The sequence below is a fragment of the Schistocerca piceifrons genome, chromosome 7 (genome assembly GCF_021461385.2).
Source record: "Schistocerca piceifrons isolate TAMUIC-IGC-003096 chromosome 7, iqSchPice1.1, whole genome shotgun sequence".
Classification (NCBI taxonomy): Eukaryota; Metazoa; Arthropoda; class Insecta; order Orthoptera; family Acrididae; genus Schistocerca; species Schistocerca piceifrons.
Window position 1 is genome coordinate 99,295,793 of NC_060144.1, and position 12,828 is coordinate 99,308,620.

At 38.2% G+C, this 12,828-nt stretch overlaps 1 non-coding gene across 1 annotated transcript; it reads left to right on the plus strand.

The window, feature by feature from the left end:
- Positions 1-4,222: 4,222 nt before the first annotated feature.
- Positions 4,223-4,297, plus strand: Trnas-cga. Its single transcript has one exon. It is a non-coding gene; the product is annotated as a tRNA-Ser (tRNA).
- The last annotated feature ends 8,531 nt before the right edge of the window (positions 4,298-12,828 follow it).

The window sequence follows — 12,828 nt, forward strand, 5'->3', positions numbered from 1 at the left end:
CTTTGAGCGAGGGCGTATAGTGGGCATGCGGGAGGCCGGGTGGACGTACCGCCGAATTGCTCAACACGTGGGGCGTGAGGTCTCCACAGTACATCGATGTTGTCGTCAGTGGTCGGCGGAAGGTGCACGTGCCCGTCGACCTGGGACCGGACCGCAGCGACGCACGGATGCACGCCAAGACCGTAGGATCCTACGCAGTGCCGTAGGGGACCGCACCGCCACTTCCCAGCAAATTAGGGACACTGTTGCTCCTGGGGTATCGGCGAGGACCATTCGCAACCGTCTCCATGAAGCTGGGCTACGGTCCCGCACACCGTTAGGCCGTCTTCCGCTCACGCCCCAACATCGTGCAGCCCGCCTCCAGTGGTGCCGCGACAGGCGTGAATGGAGGGACGAATGGAGACGTGTCGTCTTCAGCGATGAGAGTCGCTTCTGCCTTGGTGCCAATGATGGCCGTATGCGTGTTTGGCGCCGTGCAGGTGAGCGCCACAATCAGGACTGCATACGACCGAGGCACACAGGGCCAACACCCGGCATCATGGTGTGGGGAGCGATCTCCTACACTGGCCGTACACCACTGGTGATCGTCGAGGGGACACTGAATAGTGCACGGTACATCCAAACCGTCATCGAACCCGTCGTTCTACCATTCCTAGACCGGCAAGGGAACTTGCTGTTCCAACAGGACAATGCACGTCCGCATGTATCCCGTGCCACCCAACGTGCTCTAGAAGGTGTAAGTCAACTACCCTGGCCAGCAAGATCTCCGGATCTGTCCTCCATTGAGCATGATTGGGACTGGATGAAGCGTCGTCTCACGCGGTCTGCACGTCCAGCACGAACGCTGGTCCAACTGAGGCGCCAGGTGGAAATGGCATGGCAAGCCGTTCCACAGGACTACATCCAGCATCTCTACGATCGTCTCCATGGGAGAATAGCAGCCTGCATTGCTGCGAAAGGTGGATATACACTGTACTAGTGCCGACATTGTGCATGCTCTGTTGCCTGCGTCTACGTGCCTGTGGTTCTGTCAGTGTGATCATGTGATGTATCTGACCCCAGGAATGTGTCAATAAAGTTTCCCCTTCCTGGGACAATGAATTCACGGTGTTCTTATTTCAATTTCCAGGAGTGTATGTGCTTATGTCCACCAAAGCTCTTTAAATTTGATTCTAATGCTGGATCATCTATTTCTTCTAAACTGACTCCGGTTTCTTCTTCTATCACATCACACAGATCTTTCCCCTGTGAGAGGCCCTCAATGTACTCTTTCCCAACACCCGCTCTCTCCTCTGCATTTACAAGTGGAATTTCCGCTGCACACTTAATGTTACCACACTTGCTTTTAATTTCACCGAAGGTTATTTTGACTTTCCTGAATGCTAAGTCAGTCCTTCCGACAATCACCTCTATTTCGATTTCTTCACATTTTTCCTATTTACTTCATTCTTCAGCGAATTGTGTTTCTGCATTCCTGAATTTCCCTGAACGTGTTTGTACTTCCTTCTTCCATCGATAGATTGAAATATTTCTTCTGTTACCCATGGTTTATTCGCAGTTACCTTCCTTGTACATTTGTTGTTCTTTCCAACTCCTGTGATTGGCCTTTTTAGAGATGTCCATTCCTCGTCAACCGTACTGCATACGGAGCTATTCCTTAATGCTGTATCTATAACCCTGGAGAAATTCAAGCGTATCTCGTCATGCCTTACTACTTCTATATCCCATTTACGAGCGTATTTCCGTATTGATTCGTCCTTGACTAATCTCTTAAACCTCACCCTACTATACATCGTGATCTCTACTGGGTATGCCCGACCATCCAGTACATGATTTCAGAATCTTTGCCTGATCACGATGTAATCTGACTGATATTTCTCGTATCACCCGGCCTTTTTCAACTATACCTGCTTCTTTTGTTATTCTTCAGCAGTGTATTCGCTATTACTAACTGAAATTTATTACAGAAGTCAGTTAGCCTTTCTCCTCTTCCATTCCCAGTCCCAAGCCCGTAGTCTCTAGTAACCATTTCTTCTACTCCTTCCCCTAAAATTGCATTCCAGTCCGCCAAGGCTGTTAAATTTTCAACTGAGTTCACGTACCGTATTACTCTTTCGGTGTCCTCATATTCTTTCTCTATCTCCTCATCTTCAGCTTGCGATGTCGGCATGTATACCTGAACTACCGTTGTCGGTGTTGGTTTTCTGTAGATTCCGATAAAAATAACTCCATCGCTGAACTGTTTAAAGTAACACACTCTCTACCCTACCTTCCTATTCATGACGAATCCTTCTACCGATACAAGATTTTCCGCTGTTGTTGGTATTACCCTATACCCATCTGACCAGAATTCCTTGTCTTCATCCCATTTCGCTTCACTGACGCTTACTGTATATAGACTGAGCTTTTGCAGTTTCATTTACAGATTTTCTAGCTTCCCTGCCACGTTTAAGTTTCTGCATTCCACGCGCCGACTGGTAGAATGTTCTTTCGTTGGTCATTCAGACTTTTTCTCATGGTCACCTCTTCCCTGGCAGTCCCCTTGCGGAGATCCGAATGGGCGCCTATTCCATAACCTTCTTCCAATGGAGAGATCATCTTGGTACTTTTTAAGTTACAGTCCTCATGTCCTGTAGATACATCTTATGTGTCTTTAAAACAGTGGTTTCCATTGCCTTCTGCATCCCAAAAAAATGGTTCAAATGGCTCTGAGCACTATGGGACTTAACTGCTGAGGTCATCAGTCCCCTAGAACTTAGAACTACGTAAACCTAACCAACCTAAGGACGTCACACACATCCATGCCCGAGGCAGGATTCGAACCTAGGACTGTAACGGTCGCGCGGTTCTAAACTGTAGCGCCTAGGACCGCTCGGCCATCCCGGCCGGCATTCTGCATCCTCATACCATTGATCATTGCTGATTCTTCCTCCTTTATTGGCAGTCTCACATAACCGTTGGCAGAATGAGGGTGACTTCTTATGCCGGAAGTCTTCGGCCGCCAGTTTTGACTGTTAATCAAAATTTGAGCTGTGGTATGTTCATAACCCGTGAGTGAGGACTTTTTGATTACCACCCTTAGACCAAGGGTAATAGCGTACTACTGCAAGATAGTGGACCTAATCCTGCTGCTCTAGTGGAAAAAATCCAAGAATGTGCAAACAGCCGAGTTGTGGTTTTATAACCCCATCACTTCCCCTTCCCTTTTCCAGCCAGTCACAGCCTAGTAATCTCGGGGGCCACTAAAATCAAAGAGGCAATCAGAATTCGAGATAGCAGAACTAGGCAAGTTGTCGTTTGTACCCCTCCACCAGTCAGAGCTTAGTATATTAGCTTCCACGGCACTGAAAGAGCAAACTATAGTGAAATATAACATGAAACAGCCCCAGACTATTGATCTATGTGCGCTCGAAAACAGCCAAAGGACCAGAATTATTTATCAAATAGTTACGACCACAGTATTTCAGATTATGGCAACCTATTTTACACAGTTACCATCACTGACAGTTAGAATTCAGCTTTACGATGGTGCAGGGTAGGTGCTGAAAGGTGCAGTCGCTTCAGTGATGCAGAGCACAGCTGCTCCTTTCCCACGGGAGAGCAGGATTCTGTGTTATCTGAATCAACATGTTTTCATTGCTTTGATTATTATTTTGTTTCTGGGGTACAGCAATGGTCCCAAGTTTCGTCTATGATCACAAACCGGAGCAAGAAATATTTTTGGTTGCTCTGAAAATGGGACATATTCATTCATATGCGTTTTTGATCCAGCATTTTGAGTCGTGGCACCAACCAAGCAGACAATTTTCTTATATCCAATCCTACTTTTAAAATGGGATATACCAATTCATAAAACATCACTACAGCTTGAGCAATTTCTCTTACATTCAGTTGGTGATCCCCCACCAACATTTCATGCACTTTTGCAATAACTTTTGCGATAGTGGTCCATACTGGTGGGCGACTACGAACTCGGTTCTAGTCTCGGTCGGGCACACAGTTTTAATCTGCCAGGAAGTTTCATATCAGCGCACACTCCGCTGCAGAGTGAAAATTTCATTCTGGAAACATCCCCCAGGCTGTGGCTAAGCAATGTCTCCGCAATATCCTTTCTTTCAGGAGTGCTAGTTCTGCAAGGTTCGCAGGAGAGCTTCTGTAAAGTTTGGAAGGTACGAGATGAGGTACTGGCAGGAGTAAAGCTGTGAGTACCGGGCGTGAGTCGTGCTTCGGTAGCTCAGTTGGTAGAGCACTTGCCCGCGAAAGGCAAAGGTCCCGAGTTCGAGTCTCGGTCGGGCAAACATTTTTATCTGCCAGGAAGAATTACTTAAAGCCCTGTTTACTAATCCTTTTCCATGTATTTCACTCTTCCAAAATATGTGGCAAGTTATTCAAAAATCTAATCAGCTGTGGTATTCATTTTCGGTTATTGATGATGAAATCACTGAATTTGCTTGTTAAGAACTATGTTATTTCTACTTTTTCATTATGATAATTTTTATTTCTATCTAATGCTTCTCCATGAATTTTTGCTAATCTACCAATTAATTTCTGTACATCATTCATCCACATGTATTCAGTTTTTTTTTTTTTAATTAAGCCTACATGTGCTCTGTCATTGTAAATCTTAATTCTGGGAAATAGACGGTAACAATTTCTTCTACTGAACTTTTCTTTTTTTCTTTTTACTTGGTTTTATTTTATTTGCATTGTGATCAGACCATAATGGCCCTTAAAGTTACAATATATCTGCATAATCTGATAAATCAACAGTATCACATTTGGTCTTTAAATCATCCATACAACACTTTTAGTTAAAAGATTCATCAGATTGTCTATAGCTTCAGAATGTTTTTCATCCATTTTTATCTTGATTGAATTCAACTGGCAAATAACTGACAACTTTAATTGAACCAACAGGTTTTAATCAAAAAATTTTATCTTCATTACAGTTAATAGACTTTAATATTCTTTCACTTATGTTAATTTTTTAATTGCCACTCTCTCTATACTCTTTATTGTGTAACTTTCTTTCTGTTTTTCTCTTCCTCTTTATGCATTGTGCAACTTGTATTTCTGATTCACTTAATGTGTAATCAAACTGTGGACTTTCATATTGTGTTAGCATTTTTTCCTTTTGTTCATATTTACTCAGTGCAACTTGTATTTCAGATTCAGTTAATGTACAATTGGACATACTAGAGCTATTGTCAGACCATTCCAACTGTTGGCTTCAGTGTCCTGTAAAATTTACATGATATAGAGCTACTTCTTTTTCAACTTCTCAATTTTCTTCGACATGTTTCAGAAGATTATCACTTAATACTTCAGTTCCTTGATTTAGGAGCTCGATTTCATCAAGAACAGGCTGATCACCTTTTGTGTTTGTTTCATATTCTGTTTCGTTTGTTGTTTCCAAAGCCTGAATCCTTTCTTTAGTTCTTAATTTTTTTCGTATTTTGTTTAGGTTTTGTAACAACTTTTGGATGATATTTTGTAACATTTAGTATAGACAAAAAGTTGAGAAATCATTTTTACATTTAACATTTAGATGTTGAACAAAAATCTTTAATTTGATGTCTGTATATATTATCATTTCACTTCCTAGTTGTATCTATTGTAATAAGTCAAACCAATCCTCATCACAACTTATACTATAACGTTCTTTAAAATTATCAAGCTTTAAGTATCCATCAACAAACCCATAGTGAATTCTCTAAATAAATTTTAAATTATGTAGATTATTCTTCACTAACTGTTTTGGTATTGTTAAATTTCTCTGAGCTCAATAAAAGCAATCTGTTCGCTTATGTCTGTCACTGGTAACATATTTTCTAACCACATCCTGATTTCCAAGAGTGAAATAAACGAATACTACAATCTAATTATCTTGACATGGATCCAGTAATATGGTTTCATCACTATTTTCAATAGAAGTAGAAATCTTCTCATTATTTTTGTTTTCTAGTTTTTGCATGCTTTTATAAAATCTTGATATTCTGGTTGATCTAAAGTTTTACAGTAAAAAAAAAAAAGAAGTTCAACTGTCCCAGAGCTAGCATATAATTTTCAATCATTAATATCGTTTTTGCACATCTTCTTGGCCCTGTTATTGCACATTGATTATAATTAGGCATGTGCTTTCCCTACTAGTTTTTTCCTTTTCTTTTCTGGAATTCTTATTTTTGGTTCAGAATCAGTTTTCATTTTATTAATAATATTCTTGTTAGTAGTGAATGAGTCACCTATTTCAGTTGAGTGGTAAGTTATCTATTCTAAAAAGAACTGGCTGTACCTATATGAGCTGACATAGTAATGTTGCATTACTTGGTTTTCAAATAACCTTTTTAACTCCAAATATTAAGTTGAAAAATAATGAATTGTATTATGACAGAGAGACAGTTTGAAATTACTATTGGTCAATATGCTTTGAAAAGCTTAGATAAATTTACTCATTGGTAAATGCCTAATATTCACATGAAGACATATGAAATTTTAAATAGAGTTATTATTGAGATGTTTATGGACAAATATGATCATATTAGAAGTGTGTTTCGATTTAGTGGACAAACTGTTGTTGCTAATGAAAAGACTGTTGCCAGCTATATTCCTAAAATTATTTCATTCAAATGAATCAACATGAATTTTAATTTGACTGCAGGAATGTTTGTGAAACACACTGATCACCTTCCTCAAGAAACTTATATTATTGCTTCATTCAAGTCTAATGCTGAACTTGGTGGACCACTAGCTTATGAACCACATTATCCTGTACATATTCCAGTTCACAATAAAATTAAAGATTTAGATACAACTATAACTGATGAATATAATAATTTAATGGACTTCAGTGGTGCCTGTGTGACAGTTGTTTTAGAAATGCCAATTAGAATTTGATCCTGATAAAATGAAAAACTTTGAAAGCTGTCAGTTTTATTCATTCCCTGTCAGTGAGGAATATAAATATAACCTAAACGTTCCTAACGAGAACACAGAAATTAACATCCACATAGGAGATGGATCGCTCCAAGACAGTGAATTGACATCAGTTTAGGAGGTGGTTGCTTCATTCTAATCATGCTCAATTCTAAAGAAACTTTAAGACTGTTAAAACTGATATATCAGAGTACCCAACATGTGACAGAAAATCCAAGAAAAATTTCATCGATTGTTGTGTGCCAAAGCTATTTGATTTTATAACTATACAGAAAGGAAATAATCGAAATAATATTTTATCTAGTACAGAAGATCCTTTTATTTCCTCATGATATTTGTTGTACTTGACTTAATGTCTTGCTGATAAAATAAGCAAGGAAGGTGTTACACTGGCAATGGAAAAATAATAAGCAATGAAAATGAGGTGCTTCATCCACCTGAAATCCTCGATGGATTTTTCAAAGATTATAAGGTCACATCTGCGGAAAATCTTTCTGTAATTTTTACATGCTCTTCAATTGCTAGAGATAATATTCTAGACAGTCTGATTACAATGTTGTGGGATTTTAAATATAAGATAATCTTGCAAATGAATTTAGGGTTGTTGTAGGATTTGTGGAGATTTTGTGTACCTATAGTAAAGTATGAACATAGTTATGAGCTTGAAAATATTTAAAAAACAGGGAATTTAGTGAATCTTTTACGAATAAAAAAAGTGGAATTCGCTGCATTAAGTGGTAAGAAGAATTGTTAGGTAGTACGAATTTCTATAACTGAGCATAATCTGATATCCCTTTCTTCATATTTGTTACATTTCTGACAAATTAACTGAAGCATCTGTTAATTGATTCATCATTATTTGACCATGTTAAATTACTTACACTGTATCTTAAGAATGGAAGAAATTAAATTTCTCTGCAAGATATGTGGAACTTAGCTGCATCAAATAAGCTTTGGGATCTTTCAAAGATTTTAGATGAGTTACACAGTTGAAAGGGATTTTTTGAATGAACCTATATCATTTCATAACAAATTATCCAGTTTATGTCATAAATATGATTTTTTTAAAAGAATGGAACTACCACTGAAGAAACAACGATGAAATTTTGTGCGTCCTTTAATGATAAAATTCCTGTAGAGTCCATCGCTTATGTAATTATGGGTGGAAATAAAAATATGACACATGCTACACAACACAGAATATTAACTGAAAATTTTAATTATATTTCCTATGCAAATCAAGATAGACTAAAAACTTTATTGTGTCAATTAGAAGATAACTTCTCTGGGTAGCACTTTTCATACAGATTATGCTAGGTTTTTGAATTCTTAAAATCAGTTAGTATTTGGCTGACAAAAAAAGCAAAGCCATCAGGTGGCATCTGGACCCCATGGCTGACTAATATTTCACCATTCTACCTCTAAATAATAGGACCACAACTTCCATTTGCTCCATTCACACTACTTGCAATATAAAATTAAAGCAGCTAACAATGCCTTGTGTGGTTAGCTCAGTGAGTGTGTTTCGGTTCACAAAGTATTTATCAATGGCATTTCATTGTTTTAATCCTGCTGAAATGCTGAATAATTTTTTAAAAATCCAGGTTGGTGTAGCCCATGGTTTCTTCAAAGAAGACAAGACTTCAGAAGAAAGAAATTATTTTTTTAAGCAGTAAATTTCAAACCAAAACTTCATATTTATTAATAAAAAATATTTCTAACTAAGTGGAGCAATAAACATTTTCAATTTGTTTCAAAAGATTAGTGGTCTAGAAGTAAATGTTCTGTAGAACATTACTAGATGTAAGTATCTTAATACCAGTTATGGAGAAAAATTTGTTTGTTACCTTATATTGAGTTTAATGTTCTTTTACAAGACAGATATTTAAATTAATAACTAACTGCGATTTTCAGCTTTTTGAACATGCACATGTTAAACTGAGATACAATGGATTAGAGAAAATGAAAAATAACCATAATGGGTTTTATGAGTTGGAATTTTAATTTATTTGAAATTTTTTATTATTAGTCTTGCTCGCCCCTCTGCTGGCACCAATTCTTGTTTTCTCCCCAGTATGCTTGACAGCTCCAGCTATTGCATTTCTCATCTCACAAGTAGTATTCTGATGAAAGAGCTCCTGTGTGCGCTCAAGATATGCACCTACTACTGATAAAATATAAAAGTATATAAAATAAAACAAACGATATAAAGTAAATTGTGGCTACTAAGACAATGCTTATGCAGGGTGTCAAATTCTTGGAAACCTTGTAACCTTCATAAATACATACACCTAAAATTGGTTATTTCCCTGCTTATTTACTTTTTGTTATTATTAGGTACAGGTGAAGGAGTTGAAAGTAAGAAAGTAGGAAAAATTGGTCAGTTGAGGATTATTTTTTCTATAGGAAGAATGACATAGACCACGAAATTCTGAAGGGATTTTATTTTATTTTATTTTTTGTCATTCTTTCCCTTGAACAAAATGAGCCCCAACCTACAAATTCACACTACTACCACCTATTACAAGCCAATGTCTACAACTGACCGAGGATCTTAACCTAACTACACTCAGTCGCACACGTTTTCAGACTCGCAAGTTCTTCATCGATTTACAACAGCGATATAGCCGATGGAGACTAGAGGAGTATGGCCTTGCACAGGGAAGTTTTCTGGCTCCAGTTCTGTTCAATCCATGCTAGAATTAGCAACCCCTATCATCCAATAGCAGAGCTTCTTTATTAGTGATGGCCTAGCTTTAGCAACCCAGAGCACCATTTTGAATCAGTGGAGAAGATGCTCGCAAATGACCTTAAATATTTTTTCCAGCTACTGCAACACAAACCAACCTAAAACAGATCCCACAAAGGCACAAGTGTGTGCTTTTCATGTGAGAGACAGGGAGGCTCATTGAAAATTAAAGATAATATGGCGAGTTGTGGAACTGTAACACTTTAAGGCCCCATAGTACCTAGGAGTGATACTTGATAGATCGATTACTTTCAAGAAGCAAAGCATGGCCTGTGAGTCAAAAGTATTCACCAGCAACGATCTTCTGCGAAACTCGCCGGATAACAGTGCTGTAGTCAAATTGAAACTATGCAAACATCTGCAATAGCACTATACTATTCTGTGGCAGGGTACACATGTACTGTTTGGCGTGATTGAACTCATGTCGAACGACATAGCTCTCAATTGTTGTTGTTGTGGGCGTCAGTTCTGAGACTGGTTTGATGCAGCTCTCCATGCTACTCTATCCTGTGCAAGCCTAGTTTGAATCTGCTTAGTGTATTCATCTCTTGGTCTCCCTCTACGATTTTTACCCTCCACAGTGCCCTCCAATGCTAAATTTGTGATCCCTTGATGCCTCAGAACATGTCCTACCAACCGGTCTCTTCTTCTTGTCAAGTTGTGCCACAAAATCCTCTTCTCCACAATTCTGTTCAATACCTCCTGATTAGTTATATGATCTACTCATCTAATCTTCAGCATTCTTCTGTAGCACCACATTTCGAAAGCTTCTATTCTCTTCTTGTCCAAACTATTTATCGTCCATGTTTCACTTCCATACATGGCTACATTCCATACAAATACTTTCAGGAATAACTTCCTGACACTTAAATCTATACTCGATGTTAACAAATTTCTCTTCTTCAGAAACGCTTTCCTTGCCATTGCCAGTCTACATTTTATACCCTCTCTACTTCGACCATCATCAGTTATTTTGTTCCCCAAATAGCAAAACTCCTCTATTACTTTGTCTCATTTCGTAATCTAATTCCCTCAGCATCACCCGACTTAATTCGACTACATTCCACTATCCTCGTTTTGCTTTTGTTGATGTTCATCTTATACCCTCCTTTCGAGACACTGTCCATTCCGTTCAACTGGTCTTCCAAGTCCTTAGCTGCCTCTGACAGAATTACAATATCGTCGGCGAACCTTAAAGTTTTTATTTCTTCTCCATGGATTTTAATACCTACTCCGAATTTTTCTTTTGTTTCCTTTACTGCTTGCTCAATATACAGATTGAATAACATTGGGGAGAGGCTACAACCCTGCCTCACTCCCTTCCCAACCGCTGCTTCCCTTTCATGTCCCTTGACTCTTATAACTGCTATCTGGTACCCTTTCGCTCCCTGCATTTTACCCCTGCCACCTTTAGAATTTGAGAAAGAGAATTCCAGTCAACATTGACAAAAGCTTTCTCTAAGTCTAAGAATGCTAGAAATGTAGGTTTGCCTTTCCTTAATCTTTCTTCTAAGATAAGTCGTAAGGTCAGTATTGCCTCACGTGTTCCAATATTTCTACGGAATCCGAACTGATCTTCCCCAAGGTTGGCTTCTACTCGTATTTCCATTCGTCTGTAAGGAATTCGCGTTAGTATTTTGCAGCTGTGGCGTATTAAACTGATTGTTCGGTAATTTTCACAGTTGTCAACACCTGCTCTCTTTGGGACTGGAATTATTCTTCTTGAAGTCTGAGGGAATTTCGTCTGTCTCATACATCTTGCTCACCAAATGGTAGAGTTTTGTCAGGACTGGCTCTCCCAAGACTGTCAGTAGTTATAATGGAATGTTGTCTACTCCCGGGGCCTTGTTTCGACACAGGTCTTTCAGTGGTCTGTCAAACTCTTCACAGAGTATTGTATCTCCTATTTCGTCTTCATATTCATTCTCTTCCATTTCCAGAATATTGTCCTCAAGTACGTCTCCCTTGTAGAGACCCTCTCAATTACACCTGGGTAATAATACTTGTTTGCTAAAATTCGCTCCAATCGAATGGCTTTTTCCACCTTGCATGAATATCACTACCTACCAGTCTCAATAAAAGGTTATTTATTTGTCACACGGCCACTTCCTGGTTTGTTGCCCATCCTCAGTTATTTTTACATTCACCTACATGTTTATTTTGCTGGTATTACTTGCACTCAACCCTAACAAATTGCAACAACTAAAATCTTCTCCCACATCAGAACAAAGGTATTACATTAGAGTGATTAATTCAACCATCATCACATTTGACAAAAATGGACCTGAATTACTTAAGAAGGGTCTCATACATAATATCCCACAAATACTCACTAACAACAATATCAAAGAATTAATTGTCAGCACTAAAATGGCATGTGACTCAGCTAAGGTAAATAATACTGAAAAGATTAGTACTGGGTTGCAAGTTAGGAATACCATATAAAAAACTTACAAAATAAAAAATCAAACAACTTGACTCCAAACTTCTCATGAATATTAATAGAAAACTGTCTGAAAACAAAGCTCTGGTAGTCAAATCTGATAAAGGGAACTTAGCTGTTGTTATGTATGAATCTTAATATATCAACAAAACTCTAGAATTATTCCAGAATAATAACATACATGAAACATGCAATGAACGCACACCAAAATTTCAGGCTCAGCTTAAGAAACTACTGAAACCTTCTGACTTCCTGTTATTTGACTCTGATGTTCTAAAATGTCATGAACCTATCAGCACCAAAACTACATTCACAACCTATGATTCATGAAGAAAATTGTCCTATACACCCCATAGTCTGCTCAAGAAACAGTCCAGCATATTTTTTCAGCAAGAAACTTAAAGACATTCTTAGAACTTTTATACCTATGAAAACGATTTTTCAATTACAAACTGCTATGAACTTATTGAACGTATCAAAGACCTATCAATACCAGAGGGTGCCAAATTTGCTTCAGTAGACATAGTAAACCTTTACACCAACATGACACTATTCAGATATTTAAAAATAACCTATTAGATAACAAAAAGCTAACCAAGGGTGAGATATATGAACTCATTGACTTGCTAGAACTAGTCCTATCACGCAATTATTTTACTTTTAATAACAAAATTTACAAACAAGAAGATGGTCTTGCAATGGG